We start from the raw sequence: 11,814 nt of genomic DNA on the forward strand, positions 1-11,814 counted from the left end.
AGTGATTTTGGAGCCCCCAAAAATAAAGTCTGACACTGTTTCCACTGTTTCCCCATCTATTTCCAATGAAGTGATGGGACCAGATGCCATGGATATGAAAGTTGGACTGTGAAGAAAGCTGAGCACAGAAGAATTTACGCTTTTGAACTGTGGTGCTAAAGAAGACTCTTTCGAGTCCCTTGGACTGCAAGGAGATCCAACCAGTCCATCCTAAAGGAGACCAGTCCTGGGTGTTCATTGGAAGGACTAATGTTGAGGCTGAAACTTCAATACTTTGGCCACCTAATGCGAAGAGTTGACTCATTGGAAAAGACCCTGATGCTGGGAGGGATTGGGGTCAGGAGGAGAAGGGGATAACAGAGGATGAGATGGCTGGATGACATCACTGACTCAATGCACATGAGTTTGGGTGAACTCCGGAAGTTGGTGATGGACAGGGACGCCTGGCGTGCTGAGATTCATGGGGTCGAAAAGAGTTGGACACGACTGAGCGACTGAACTGAACTGAAGTGGTGGCTCAGAGGGTAAAGCATCTGCCTGCAATTCAGGAGACCTGGGTTTGATCCCTGGGTCGGGAAGATCCCCTGGAGAAGGAAATGGCAACCCACTCTGGTACTCTTGCCTGGAAAATCCCATGGACGGGGAAGCCTGGTAGGCTACAGTCCAGGGGGTCACAAAGAGTTGGACACGACTGAACGACTTCACTTTCATAAACAGCCCTGACATGTAATGGGATGACTTCCACATCTGGTTGATGGCAGACGGCCAACCAGGATGACAGAACAACCAGGGAGAGTGTCTCCCATTACCAGAAGCTTCTTCACATGGCGGCAGACACAGGTTCTGAAAATGGGGAGAGGACCGGTCTCACCGCACACGTGCTTCTCAGCCTCTGCTGGTTTCCCGGCAGCCAGAGCAAGTCACGTGACAAAGCCCAGGCTCCGAGGGGGAGGGCGGTCAGAGAGCAGGCAGGATGGTGTGAGTTCAGGCAGGGGCGAATCGTGGCCACTTGGGCACCCACCACCCGGGGACAAGAGTCACCAGGCTGCCTTTTGTTTACACACAGTCCTACAGGGAACATCAAGAATGTCTCTTCCTTACCTGACTTACAATAGATGACCAATTAACAATGTCTTCATGGTGTAATTGAAAAAAGAGGAAAAGAAAGAGAGAGGAAGAATGAAAAAGAATTACTGAATAAGGAGTGAGTGAGTGAACAGTGAACGGAGGTCTAACACTCCGGGTGCCTAAAGAAAACTGAGTCGCTCAGGCCTGGAGGAAGACTCTGGAATTTTAAGAAGCTGAAGAAAGACATGCAGCTGTTGAAGACACAAAGTCCTTAAGAAACGGGATGTTTGGGGAGGAAAAGTTTATGGTGCAGTGAGAGGAGACTGAACTCATAATCAAAACCCCTAATTCCTCAAACTTTATTCCTTCTCTAATCACAATGGAATTAATGAATGTCCTCACTTTTTTTAATTTCAACTCATATTTATTAAGCACCTACTCTATGTCAGGCATCATCGTGTTAGTTGCTTCAGTCATGTCCAACTCTTCATGACCCCAAGGACTGTAGCCTGCCAGGCTCCTCTGTCTGTGGAACTCTCCAGGCAAGAATACTCGAGTGGGTTGCCATGCCTTTCTCCAGGGGAACTTCCTGACCCAGGGATTGAACCCAGGTCTCTGGCATTGCAGGCAGATCCTCTACTGTCTGAGCCACCAGGCCCCAGCTCATGGTCCTGCCGGGTGGAGATCACCTCCATGAGTCATTTCTGCACCTTTTTAGCAGCTTGGTTCCCCACTCCATCTCTGAAGCCCGGCATCACATCTGCCCTGGCAGGGAGACACCAACCCAAGCTGCACCACCAGGCTCCCTCCGTGACCCTGGAGGGCTTCTCCAGCAGCTGCTGGGACACTCAGTCCAGACCTGGTTTCCTGGGCAGACAGGTAGGAGGCCCCTGGTCAATATGACCCCTCAGGCCCCGTTCAGCTCTAACACTCTAGGATAAGAACAGGAACCGTGTCAAGCTCCTAGTGAGCTTTCCATCACAGCCAGTTGTGCTGTGCCCTGCAGACAGCACGTGTCCTCTGGGGGTCACCAAGAAGGCCACCGAAGAACACAGAAATGCAAGCAGGGTCTTCAGAGTGTCGCGGGGCAGAGCTCCTTGGCATGGCAAACCTACCCTCTCCAATCTATCCAGCCACCATCCTGCCAAAGGGCTCGCTTCCCCAGAAAAGACAAACAGCCCAACCACCCAATTCAGAGCTCTGTACTCCAGGGAGGAATGATGGAGACACAGCTCCCAGCTGAGCCCAGTGGACCTTCAGTTCAGCCGCTCAGTCGTGTCCGACTCTTTGCAACCCCATGAACTGCTGCCTGCCAGGCCTCCCTGTCCATCACGAACTCCCGGAGTTCACCCAAACCCATGTCCATCAAGTCAGTGATGCCATCCAACCATCTCATCCTCTGTCGTCCCCTTCTCCTCCTGCCCTCAATCTTTCCCAGAATCGGGGTCTTTTCAAATGAGTCAGCTCTTCTCATCAGGTAGCCAAAGTACTGGCGTTTCAGCTTCAACATCAGCCCTGGATAAAGAATAAAAACAGAGGCAAAACGTGAGGCAGAAGGTCCTGACCACTGCTCCCTGCCAACCTGGTGCAGCACCAACCACCTCCCCAGATCTCAAGGTGGCTCTCTGTGTCCTCTGACCTCATCCGAGGGAGGACAAGCTCATTTTTTTTAAGTTACTTTTCCCCCTATTCATTTATTTATTTTATTTTTTAACCACACAGCATGTGAGATCATAGTTCCCCAGCCAGGTACTGAACCCCTGGCCCCTGTATTGGAAGCTTGGAGTCTCTCAACCGCTGGACCAGCAGGGAACTCCCCAGGCACTCTCTTGACTCCCCTCTCTCCCCACCTCGACTTTCCCGGACATCCGCTCGCTCGTGAGAGCCCAGGCTTCCTCCTGCAGGCTGTTCACCCCTTCTTTTCTTACCCCTCCCTTTCCTCAGCCTCTCCCCACGGGGGCTCCATCCCCTTCACCTGCAAACACCTCACACCTTCCCTGGCCCCAGCTGTCAGCTGCCTAAGACACAGTCGATTGTCCTTTGTGATTCTCTCCCCCAAGCAGGCATCACTTCCTAACTTCCCTGCTGACCCCCAATTCCCTGCAGGCAGACTCAGACGGTGACCATTAAAGACCATCATCTTTAATAGCATCACACACTGGAGAAAGGAAATGATCTTAACATTACTGCTTGAGGATCCCTTCATCTGCCTTCCCACCCCGCAACACCCACACGATTAGACGCCAACTTCTGTCTGTCACCCTGCATAATAGGTGTGGAGCATCCCTCTCTCTTCATTCCTGTAACACCGTCTTCCTTAGATCTTATGAGGAGCACTTTCAGTGGTCCTCGTTTCCCTGCCTCCCTTCCCACCACCAACCCCTCTTTAAATTCATAGCCTGTTTGGGGCCAAGCCTTGTATCTGTCTATATTTGATCTTCTCACACTCCATTCATCCTGGAAGGATTCACCCCTGCCCTGCTAAATCCTTCCCAGACTTTGAGATTCCGCTCAGTGGGGTTTCCTCTAGAAATCCTCTCATCTCCTCCCCTGCCCCCCTCTTACCACTGCCTGCCCCCATAAGCAGGAAGTCATCCTCTGGATTCCTAGTGCCCTGTCTGTGTTCCTGCCCTAAGATGCTTATCGCTTTCCGCATAGTATCCTAGATGTTTGAGTATTTTTCTGTCTCTCTAATGACAAAGATTCCTTGGAAGATGTAATCGAATCCTTTATATCTCTATAGCCCTCAAAAACTGAGGATGATGCCTTTGGATAGATTTGTTGAATGAATGAATGAATGACTCGTGCCTCTAGCGTTCACAGAAGGCAGTTTCAGAGCACCTACCTCAAGAGGAAGGGTCTTTGGGATCTTGCCCAGAAACAATTTGGTGATTGTAAAAGCATCACTTGAATTATTTGCCAGAGCTATGTCTCTTGACAGCCATCTGCAGCCACCTCTGCATAGAGGCAATGAAATTAAAATCTGCTGTATTGAACCAAATTCCTCGAGCAACCCTCCTGTTATCCCCGCCACCCCCACGTACGGAAGACGGAAAGCTGCAGCCCCTCTGTAGTCTCTCCCCAGAGCTGTGAGCGGTTACCCCACAACCCTGGCTCACCCCACCCCCACCCCAGCTCAGCCACTGAGCTCACGCCTTCTGGCCTCGTTCATTTTCTAGATGGATGGAGCAAATACCTAGCGAATATTATTTATGACTTTGTGATAAATAAGCCTTTTACAGAAGTTATTCAAGGAGTTCTGGGGAATTTCAAGGATAACTTTCAGCAAGTTTCAAAGGTCAGGTCAGCCTGGGATACTGAGCCCATAGTATTTGCCATTCGTTCATCTGTTTTGAATTATTGGCCTTACCCAGCTTCAGTCAGCTCTCAATGGACTGCCTGTGCTTTAGCTCTCTGGCTGTATTTTATTTCGATAGTGGGGAAAGGGCTTTAATAATTATTATTTGTGCTAGGCTGACAGTGGGAGAGGAATAAAAGGGGTCATAAATGAAATTTAAGTTCTAGCGAATGTGCTGGAAAAGATGTGCTCTATCTGACCAGGCACATTGCCCCCGTGCACCCCCACCCCCGGCCATACACGTGGAGTTTACATCTGTGCAGAGGTAAGAAGGCACTGGCCCCGAGCTGGCAGCGCAGAGGTGGGGTCATAAGGGCAGGGCTTTCCCAGAGGGCCAGGAAGCAGTGGACGAGCCCGGGACCTCTTCTCATATATGAATGTACATCTGATCCTCTGCAGATGCTGCAAACAGGGCTCCTTGGGAGCAGAGTGTGTGTCCCACTCTATTCCAAATCCACAGAATCTAACAGTCTGCCAGCATATAGTAGGCACTCAATAAATATTAGATTAGGTTGGATGAGGCTGGATTGGATTGGAATGGACTGGGTTGAGTTGGTTTAGGTTGGGCTGGGGTGGGCTGGGTTGAGTTGAATTACATGGAATCAAATCGAATTAGGCTTCCATTTCTCCTCCACCCTAACTGTAATTTCTTTCCACAAAGCCTTTTATTTTTTAAATTTTTTTTCACTTTTGTTTTTGTTATGGTCAGCTTTTTTTTTTTTTTTTTCCTTCTGGTCTATTTGTTTAGCTTGGTTGTTTGGATTTGATTTTGATTTACCCTGAGAATGAGTTTGTCTGAGAAGTTTAACTTAGAATCTAAAGGTCTTCACAGATAGATCTAGACATTTCTGTGTAGATAATTCGGCAAAATTCATTTTCCATTCCTGAGACCTAAGAGTATCAGCCTATTTTTATAGAGATGATATGGAATAAAGGAATAAAGAATACTGCCTCATGTTACCCCCTTTACAATAGTAAAATTTGTTTCACCTTGTTATATTTTTTTAAGAAGGTTTCTTCCTAGTATGTATACTTTACTAGTTTGAAACTCTTTACTTGGCATATTCCAAATGGGAGCATATAGGTTCTTTTACAAAGCGCTTGGTGAAGTGAATTGACGACAGAAAGCCTGTTTTGTCCACCTCTTTGGCTGTTTGTTTTCAACTCCAGAAGGTAGAAAAATATCTCCCCCTCTGAGAAATCAATCAAGGGTTCCCTTTGTCTCTAGACTGAGGCACTTTCTGCTAGATCCCCTTCTTATAAACATCTGTCCCTCTCACTTTACATGGTAAACACAGCCTGATGAAATCCTACTTTGGTGAAGGTTTAAAATCAAATTATATTTAAATGCACTGGTGGACGCTTAAAGGAATACCTCCTACAGCATGAATAGCTCTCTAATTTACCTTCTAGGAAATCTGAATTTTTCATATTGAATTTTCTCGAGGAAAATCCATCTCCTCTTTGTTCTTCTTTCAGAAGAAACAGCTAGCAGAGTGCTTTGCCTGCAGTCTCCCTCCAGGCTGAGGCCTCAGGAGGGCATGCCTGTTTGCCAGAGTTGGATGCAGGTCCACCTGGGAGCCTAACTCCGAAAGGGAGGTTTAGAACCAGAAAGGGCTGAGACCATTCATTTCCAAAGAGGTCTTTAAAGCACCCCGGAAGGGTCTCTGCTAGAAGGTGCAATGGGATGGAGAAGCAGGGAAAAGGAAACAAGAAATAAGTCCACCGGGCAAGAGAGATGGGAACCCCAAGCAAGGACCTTCGATGTCGCTGACTTGTGCTTGCTCCTGCATCCAGCACTGTGTAGGGTCAAGGGACTGAGTTGACAGAGTCCCCAGACTGTTTTCCTGATGAACCTTGGATTTCTGCAAATCTCTCCAGCTTCTGGATGCGAACTCTCAAAACTCATCACTCAGGTTCATGAAAACATCCTCAACCTTTACTTACCCCACACGGAGAACCCCATACATTATACTCCCTTCCCGTCAAGGGAAACGAGTGTGTTGTCATTCAGTTGCACAGGATGGGGAGGAGAGGCTGCCTAACATGGTGAGTCCTTCAGATGGATTTCATAGGGAAAAGCACCCTTTTAATATGAAGGAGAGAAAAACATGCCGCTGTTCCCCTAGCACTTCAAAGCATGTGGGGCCAGCGGCACGTCTTACATCAGCTGAAACATCCTTTGGACCATAGAATTTCTGCCTCCTTCTTCTAGGTCTCTGCTTTATCTACTGTGCATAGACAGTGCTCTATTTCTCCTACCTCTTCTGGAGTCCCCCTTCTCTCTTTAGCTCCTTCCCTGAGACAAGGTTTTAGAGCCAGAGCCTCATTTTGTGTGTGTATGTGCTGGTCACCTGGCTGATTAACAAACAATTCCAAAACATCGTGGCTTGAAACAAAAATTTGTTACTGCCTCTCGTGTGTCTGTTGATGGGGCAGTTGGGCTGTGCTCATTTAAGATGTCTCCTGGGTTGTATTCGGATAGAGAGGGGTCAGGGCTGAAGTCTTCTAATGGCTCAGTCTGCTCACTGCTGAAAAGCAAGACTCGAGGGGCAAGTGTTGGTAGAAAGGAAAGGTTGCTTTGTTCAGAGACTGGGAACCCGGGGAGAAGGCAGACTCATGCCCAAAGGCCAATTCCCCTCTCGTCCCCTCCCCATATAGCACTGGGCCAGAGTTTTTAAAGGGGAGTTTCCTGGGTGTATAGACAGAGGAAGGGGACTACATGCAGAAAAGAACAGTCAACTATAACAGTTATCTTGAAATTGGTCATCTGTGGTCTGATCAGCGTCCTCTTGACTGTTTTAAGTCAGTTCATCTTTAGTTCAAGGGTTAGTCTGTTCCCATTTCTTTGAGGCCAGTTCTTGGAACGGTGTCAGCTTGTATCATGGCTACAGTCTAATAGTAACTTCTTCCACCTGGTAAGGGTTTCAGTATCTACAAAGCAGTTCAAAGAATATGGCTCAGAGTGTTATCGAGAACCCTTGAGGAGGAACTAAGGGTCCTTGGCTTTTCTTAATGACTCGGTCATTATTATTTCATCTTATTTACTGCTTTCCTTTGCATCTACATTTTCTGACTTCTCTGATTAAATGTATTCTTTGACTCAAGTTTTTCTACAGACAAAAACCAGGCAGAAGACATAGGGGTGGGTGGAAGTTCCATCCCGGGAAAGCCCCAGAGGGTCCTGCTCCATTTCAACTGGATGGCCGACAGTTGGCAGTTGGCAGTTGGCAGACGGATGACAGTTGCCAGTTGAGTCTCAGCTGGAGGTCCGTTGGTTAAGGACCGGAACAACTTCATGTGGCTTCTCCATACGGCTTCTCATAGCATGCTGGCTGGGCCACAAGAAGGGATGTCCCAAGAAGGAGTGTCCCGAGAAGCAACTATTCTACGAGACCCAGATGGAGAAGCTGCAAAGTGCTCATGACCTTGCCATAAAAGTCCTTGAAAGTCACTTCCGCCATATCCTACTGTTCGGGTAAGGCATTAAGGTCAGTCCTACAGGAAGGGAATCTGAGTCCATCTCCTGATGAGATGAGAAGCACGCAAGTGCCAGGGAATTGAGAACAGCCATGCTTGAAAACTCGCCATAGAGCCATGCTGTAATCTTATCACAAGATGCTAAAACCTTTTTATTCATTGCTGATCCTGTGCTGCTCTGTTCCCTTCCCCTCACACTCACAACCCCTCCAGTTAATAGCTAGGATCCCTGGGTTGAGAAGCTAGGATCCCTGAGTTGAGAAGATCCCCTGGAGAAGAAAATGGTAACCCACTGCAGTATTCTTGCCTGGGAAATTCCATGGACAGAGAAACGTGGTGGGCTACAGTCCATGCAGTCACAAAAGAGCCGGACGTGACTTAGCGCGCGTGCACACACACACACACACACACACACAGAATATATATTTTGTAAGTCAGTCAAAGCCAGTCTTGAACTGAGCACAGCAGAGTTTGACCCAGGGAATGACTGCCTTAAAGCCACTGGAGAGATTTTTTGTTCTTTTTTAAGTTATTGGATTTTTTAAACAGTCAGAGAAAGTCCATGGGTCACATACACTGCAGAAATTTTCAGGTATTCCCACCATTATTATTATTATTATTATTATTTTTAGAAACCAAATGACAATCATCTTCTGAGGTTCTCCTCTGGCCTTCTATTTAAGAGTGAAAAATTAAAAAATAAAAAGGGGGGGAGGGCAGGGGGGGAAAGTCCAGGGGGGCGGAGTGAAAATTCAGCTGAAACTGAGAAATCTTGAGAGTGTGTATAATTCTAATACCTTTCCACTGGAAAGAAAAGTGAATCTTCTGAAACATCAAAGCTCCATAGAAAACAAGAGAGGTTTAGACTGAAAATCCTCGGACTCCAATCTACTGTCCACCTCTTCCCAAGCTGCTACAGGCTGAGGACAGGAAGATCAGCCACTCACTCCTGTAAAGTAGAAAGGAGGCTCTTTCCTGGCCCATCTGGCCTGCTCTGGGCTCTCCCTGAACCATCTGAGGCATCTCAAACCCTGGGCCTCTCCTCCCACTCCTGAGAATGACTGCCTGGTGTGTGGGGGAGGACAGGAGGTGTGACACAGGGAAGCCCCTTACCCATCCATCCACTCATCCATCCATCCACTCTTCTATCCATCCACCCATCCCCTTACCCATTCACCCTTCCATCCATCCACCCACCCATCCACCCATCTACCCATCCACTTACCCATTCATCCATCCATCCACCCATTGACTCACCCACCCATCCATCTATCCACTCATCTATCCATCCACCAACCACTTAACCATTCATCCATCCATCCACCAACCACTCACCCATTCACCACACCCATCCACATACCCATTCACCCATCCACTTATCCATTCACCCACACTCATCCACTCACCCATTCACCCATCCATCCATCCACTCATCCACTTACTCATTCACACACCCATCCACTTACCCATTCACACACCCATCCACTTACCCATTCACACACCCATCCACTTACCCATTCACCCACCCATCCACCCACCCACCCAGCCATCCATCCATTCACCCACGCATCCATCCATCCACTCATCCACCCATCCATGTACCCCTTACACATGATGCGCTTCCAGCTTCTCGAAAGGCAGAGGTGGACACAATTTGTATTTGACCTCACAGAAACTTTTTTTCATTATCTCCTAGGAGGCCCTCCTGTTTGAGGCAAAGAGTGCCAGATGGGGAGTTCTCCAACTTGAGGGCTCCCCTGTTTCTCCACCAACAAATGGTATAACCCTCCTGGGGCTTAGCTGGGAAAAGAGATCGTGCTACTACCTAATAATAATCTTTAGCTCTTTTTCACCCCCTAATTTTTCTTCAGGTAAACCAAAGGCAGGAACACCTGATGACACAGAAAACCCCTTACCCCCTTTATTCTGGCAGGATGGGCCCCCAGCGCCCACAGCCATTTGAAGGGACTCCCTGACCCCAGCCCCCGTCCCTCCACACCAGCCAGCCTCCTTTCAGGCCGCTGTGGGCAGCCAAACCAAGGATGACGAGTTTGCAAACTTGCTCCTGTGGATAAAATCCACAAGCTATTTTCCTAAATGGCCAGGAACTGGCATTGGGGTGAGATGGGGGCGAGAGCAGGGCCCCCCTCTCCCTGGAGGTCTCTATATGCTTCAGCTCTTAATCACTAGATCGGAAAAGAGGGGGAGGGGTGAGCCGGGAGGGGGAGGGGAAGGTAAAGGGGAAGGAAAAAAAAAAACAAAAACACAAAAACGCAGCATCAAGAAAAAAAGAGCCCCTCACTCAGGTCCTCTGGGACCCAGGACTCCATTCAGAGCGTTCAGAAAATAGGGTCAGGCATGTCTTGTGACCTGAGACCCCAGAGCTCCTCTGTTCCCCATAATTATCTAATACAGCACTCTCCCTGCCAAATACAATGAAACAATTTGTCACTTCAATTATCTGTCAGTCAACAGTGAGGCCTTTTCAACAGGCCAGCACATGTGTTTGGAGAGCTCGTCAGGGAGAGCCGGCTGGCCAGACCCATAACCATGGAAAATGGAACCTTTGTTAATGCTGGTGCTTAGAAAAGTAAATCCATTCAATTTCTCTCCTTCTCCCTCTCTCTCCTTTTCTAAATGCCTTCAGCTTGGAATTTGCACAAGGAGCTGAATTGGTCCTGCTCTGAACCTTCAATGACTGGCCAAAGGATTTGCATGGGGAAGCAGAAATTAATTCTTCCTTTCGGGGCTTTTTCCCCCTGGTTTGCTGTAATTCGGTGTTTAGACGCGAGATTACACCCTGCGTTACAGCGGGTTGGGGGTGATGAGGCGCCGGGAAGTGGGCGCTCGACCGGGCTGAGAGGGGGTTGCGTTTCGTCAGCTTCCCCAGTTCAGCCCAGCCAGCGACTCCTGCCCTTCCCCGCCTCCCCGCACTGGGGGTTCCCCCTGGGATCTCCACACTCTCCCCTTGGAGGGATAAAGAGAAAGGAAATCTCATCCAAGGACCGGGCATCCCTTGGAACAACCCTCGGATTCCGTTTCTACGCAGACCTGAAATTGCTACTCCTGGGAGGGGACCCACCTCCTTTCCTGGGAGGAGGAAGCAAACCTGTGGCTGAATGCTGCTGCTGCGAAGTCGCTTCAGTCGTGTCCGACTCTGTGCGACCCCATAGATGGCAGCCCACCAGGCTCCCGCGACCCTGGGATTCTCCAGGCAAGAACACTGGAGTGGGTTGCCATTTCCTTCTCCAATGCATGAAAGTGAAAAGTGAAAGTGAAATCGCTCAGTCGTGTCCAACTCTTAGCGATCTCGTGGACTGCAGCCTACCAGGCTCCTCTGTCCATGGGATTCTCCAGGCAAGAGTACTGGAATGGGGTGCCATTGCCTTCTCTGGTGGCTGAATGTGCTGGTAGCTTCCTGTGATTTCCCACAATATTCTGACTTCAAATACTCATCCCAGGGTCAGATCGTGCAGTGAAGCTGCCTATTTCTCTCTCGGGTTGGGCATACAAGGACGCTATTATTAATACAAAGTGTGTCAGCAAGGGCTCCAAAGACCCTTCCCCGCTCACAGCAAGACTGGTACCTTTTCAGGATGGCAGCCCCCAGTGGGCACACAGGTGTCCACCCATCATAGGGCTGGATCTTCTACCTCGATTTTTCTAACTAAACTATAGTTGATTTACAATATCGTATTAGTTTCAGGTGTATAGCAAAGTGATTCCGTTTTTGTTTTTTTTTTCAGATTATTCTCCATTTTAAGGTACAACAAGATATTGAATGTAACTCCCTTTTCTATTTTATGAAAAATAGTTTGTATAGTTTTTTAACAAACAAGTTTGTTAATCCCATGCCCTTAATTTATCCTTCCCCTCTCCCTCTACCCTTTAGTGACCAAAAGTTTGTT

At 48.4% G+C, this 11,814-nt stretch overlaps 1 long non-coding RNA gene across 1 annotated transcript; it reads right to left on the minus strand.

Annotated features, from left to right (window-relative positions):
• Positions 1 to 1,470: 1,470 nt before the first annotated feature.
• Positions 1,471 to 11,177, minus strand: LOC147343814 (uncharacterized). The gene is made up of 2 exons (XR_015156044.1): positions 10,989 to 11,177; positions 1,471 to 2,583 (listed from the first exon to the last, which is right to left on the minus strand). It is a non-coding gene; the product is annotated as an uncharacterized LOC147343814 (long non-coding RNA).
• Between the last annotated feature and the right edge of the window lie 637 nt (positions 11,178 to 11,814).

Source organism: Bos grunniens, chromosome 27 (genome assembly GCF_055505025.1).
Source record: "Bos grunniens cultivar Pamir isolate PY7600 chromosome 27, Bosgru_T2T1.0, whole genome shotgun sequence".
NCBI lineage: Eukaryota > Metazoa > Chordata > Mammalia > Artiodactyla > Bovidae > Bos > Bos grunniens.